Source organism: Lactuca serriola, chromosome 5, assembly GCF_051521515.1.
Source record: "Lactuca serriola cultivar US96UC23 chromosome 5, Lser_US96UC23_V15, whole genome shotgun sequence".
NCBI lineage: Eukaryota > Viridiplantae > Streptophyta > Magnoliopsida > Asterales > Asteraceae > Lactuca > Lactuca serriola.
Genome location: NC_136412.1, coordinates 346,866,479 through 346,870,860, shown reverse-complemented (window position 1 = coordinate 346,870,860; position 4,382 = coordinate 346,866,479). Strand labels below are relative to the sequence as shown.

Below are 4,382 nucleotides of genomic sequence, written 5' to 3'. Positions count from 1 at the left end.
AAGCAACCATAAGATAAGTCTTAGAAACCCTTATCCTAGTCGAATTCTAAGGCATTATCACCTTAAATTCGTTCACCCTATATATAAGATAATCCTTACCTTATTTTGTAACTATCACATAATTACAATTCAGCCCCTCTAGTTTAATTAATTACACTTGATCACAAAATTAATTCTTAATTAATTATTGACCAATATTAATTAAACAAATATGATTTCTCCTTTAATATATTATTCTTATAACATATTAATAAATCATAATAACCTCTCTCTCTATTTATTTCTCCAATCAAGTTGTTTTGGTGAAGGCAACCCAAAAGGACCATGCACCATCGGGTCAAGTACATACCAAAATAGTTATGGACTTAGACACTAATCCAACAGTATTTGCTAAGAAATACGTGTTATATGTTTATATATTGTTGTTTATTTGAGATGTTGGTGGAATGGATGAATTATATAGGTTTTAATGAGCTAAACTGTATATGTATTTTGTAACTACAAATATGTTGGGTAGGACATGGGTAGATGAGATCCGTGAGTATGGATCAGATCAAGAGGTTAGTTTTAGATTCGTGAGTAGCGATCAGATCAAGAGGTTAGTTTAGATCCGTGAGTAGGGATCAAATCAAGAAGCTAGTTTTAGATCCGTGAGTATGGATTAGACAAAGAGGTTAGTTTTAGATCCGGGATTATGGATTAGGTAAAGAGATAAAAACTTGTTATTAGTCCGAGAGTATGGATTAAGACTAAGTTAATTGTCCCTAGTCCGGGAGTATGGATCAGATCAGGATTAAGGTATAGTTAATTGTTTCTATTCTGGGAGTATGGATTGGGTACAATTATTGATCCGAGAGTATGGATCAGACCAGGAGGTTAGTTTTAGATCCGTGAGTATGGATCAGGGGAAAAAGTTAGTTTTATATCCGCGAGTATGGATCAGGTGAAAAAGTTAGTTTTAGATCCATGAGTATGGATTGGGTGAAGATGATAGTTTTAGATCCGAGAGTAGGGATCAGGTAAAGAGGAAAATTTTAGATACAAGAGTTTAGATCGTGTCGTTGTGAGGATTGATGGGGTGGGATAAGAGTTGCCTTTATATGGTGAAATTGTACAAGTTTGAATGTTCTGTATATATAAATATATGATATAACATATTGGGATGAAAACTCTATATGCTCACCAGGCTCCCAAGCCTGACCCACTCAGTTTTCTTTGTATCACAGGTATCAATACGAACACATATCACTGATAGATTAAAGGAGATGTAAATCACTAGCGTAAATAAATGTATGTTCTGTTTATGCTTGTGTCTGTATCGGAACATGACATCTCGAGATTTTGTTATATAATGAAAATACATTTCTTTAAGAAATGCGTTGATAAATTTTTATCATATTTTGTTTTGGGAATAAATTCCACAACCGTTTTCTTTGAAATATTACTCTGATTTTAAAAACAAAGCATAAACAAATCGATCTTTTCTGGCCGTGAAATTGGGGATGTCACACATAAAACCATTCATATATCGTATATGGGGGTGTCTAGATAACATGTATTTTATATGGATTCATTTGTTTCTTTTGATTCTTGCTCGAGCCGGATGATGAAAAATTATCATGTCCGGTTCCTCTGGAGGATGGATCTAGGGGTGTAAACGAGTCGAGTCGAACCGAGTATTGCCAAGCTCGAATCTCGACTCGCTTAAAATACTCGAGCTCGAAGCTCGACTCGAACTCGCCTCGAGCTTAAATCTGAAGCTCAAACTCGACTCGTGAAATACTCGATACTATCGAGCTCGGCTCGCGAGCTCGGTTCGACTTGACTAAAATTAAAAAATAGAAATAAAAAAAGGTGAAAATCATCAAAAATTAAAAACATTCCATATGCTTTTACATTGTCCAAAATAGCAAAAAATGCACAATAAACCATCTATGTCTTTGCATTTTACATATATCCAAAATACCAAAAAGAAACATCTATGTCTTTGCATTTTAAAAATATCCAAAATACCAAAAAGAAACATCTAATGTCAATATATCATCAAGCTTCTACGTATTTTCTTTTTACCAATTCAGCACCAACACAATCTCTTGTACCTGTCAAAATAACAACAATAACCAAAAAATACAACACAAATAACCACAAAAAAAACAGCAAAAAAAAAAAACAGCAAACTAACCTAAACAGCAACATCAAAAATCATCACCAAAAAACAGCAACAGTGGCAAAAAAAAAAACAGCAACAGCAGCACCAAAAAAGCAGCAACAGTGGCAAAAAACAACAACAACAACAACAGAAAAACAGCAACAACAGCAAAAAAACAACTTAACCTGAAAACAACAAAAATTAGCTAAAATTTACAGTTTTAAACATTTTAAATATGCTTACTTTTCATGTATCTGTCATGGAATAGGAAGATTGATCTCCATTTGTTGTTTCTCTTTCTGAAACGCATAAACACGAGAACAATAAATATATTAAATTAGAAAATATAAATAAAAAGTAATGAGAAACAAATGAATCATACCTTGTTCTTTCTTTTCAAACCATGGAGGCTTCGACACCAATCTCCTCCACAAAGTAAGACTTCAACTGTTTCGGGAGCCAATGATGCTCTATATGTGTCAATAACACTGCTACCCGCACTAAAAGTAGCTTCCGATGCAACAGTGGTGATGGGAATAGCAAGTATATCTCGAGCCATGCGTGATAATATACGATATTTTAACGAATTTGATCGCCACCATTGTAAAGCATCAAATGGTGTTGGGCCAACATCAAAAATGTAACAACCCTCTTCAAGATAATTATCTAAATCTGATTTTTGTGGTTGTATATTTTCAACTGTTCTTACAAACTGAGCAAACTCGGACCATCCGGAAGATGAAGGTTGAATGTTCACATTGTTTCCACTTAAACCAACAACAGTTTCACAATTTCCTTCACCGCCACTAGAATAATATCCATCCACATATTCTCCATACAATTCATATAAAGCTTTTTTTAACTTTGTCTATATTTTCACGAGCTTCCTGTTCGGGATATATCCTAGGAAAACAAAACTCAATAACCCTCATTTTTCACCTAGGGTCTAAAATAGCACCAATCGACATCATCAAGTTGCACTCTCCCCAATACTTATCAAATTTTTGTTTCATGCACCGAACCATGTCATGAACAAAATGATCTTCGTTAGGATCTTGAAGCTTCTTGTCTAACAAAACTTTGATTCTATAAACTTCATTAAGAAATAGGTTTGAAGTTGGATACTCACTACCAGAGATAATATTAGTTGCAGAGTAAAAAACTTCTAAAATCTCACATACCTTTTCCACCTTTATCCAATCTTCATTTGTGGGACAACTAATGTAGCGTGGCTCTCTTTCTTTGTACATTGGAAATACCTCTTTAAATTTGATTGCAGCGGACAACATTTCATATGTTGAGTTCCACCTTGTATTACATTCAAGAATAAGTTTTCTATGTGGCAATTGTAATTGTTGCACAATCTCAGAAAACAAGTTGAATCTTGACTCATTTTGATTGATAAATGTGACATAGTCGTGTATATCCTCAATGATATGGCCAATTCTAGAAAGTCCATCTTGAACCATAAGATTCAAGATGTGTGCACAACAACGTACATGAAACATCTTTCCTCCACAAGGCAACTTCTTAACCCTTGAAAAAGTTTCACTTAAGATCCTAACAGCCGAGTCATTATTTGAGGCATTGTCAACTGAAATAGTAAACACCTTATTCTCAATGCACCAATCCTTCAAACACTTATAAAGTTTGTCGGCAATCTCAAGCCCACGATGAGGAGGAGGTAAGTGAATAAAGCTAAGAACACGCTTCTGTAAATTCTAATTAGAATCGAAAAAATGGCCTGTAAGAACCACATATTCGATCTTCTGATTGGTAGACTTCCACATATCTGTGGTCACACTAATCCTTGAAATAGATTTCAATAAATCCTTTAGCTCTTCTTTTCTATCTCAAAAACTTTTTTACAATCTGCCTTAATGGAAACACGTGAGACGGTTTCCCACTCAAGCATTCCACGCTTTTGCATCATGTTAAACCCCTCTTCCTCAACAATTGTGAAAGGATGTTCGTGCATAAGTATCCAATGTGCAATTGACTCTCTCATTTTCATCATATCAAACTTTCCATCGGTAAGGGCGGGGGTGACATGTTGTGAATTACTTCCCGAATCAACTACTTGCAAAGTGATCTTTTGTTGTTGTTGGTCATAAAGTTTTTTTGGGATACATTTCTTCAAGTGTCGTCCCAAATGACTAGTACTAGCGCTTGGTAATATGGAGAGTTTACTTTTACAATGTATACACTGTGCTTTTTTAGTCCCATCAGACAT

General features: G+C 34.7%; 1 pseudogene; it reads right to left on the bottom strand.

Annotated features, from left to right (window-relative positions):
• Nucleotides 1-2,043: 2,043 nt before the first annotated feature.
• On the bottom strand, nt 2,044-3,939 carry LOC145051093 (zinc finger BED domain-containing protein RICESLEEPER 2-like; annotated as a pseudogene).
• Nucleotides 3,940-4,382: the final 443 nt, after the last annotated feature.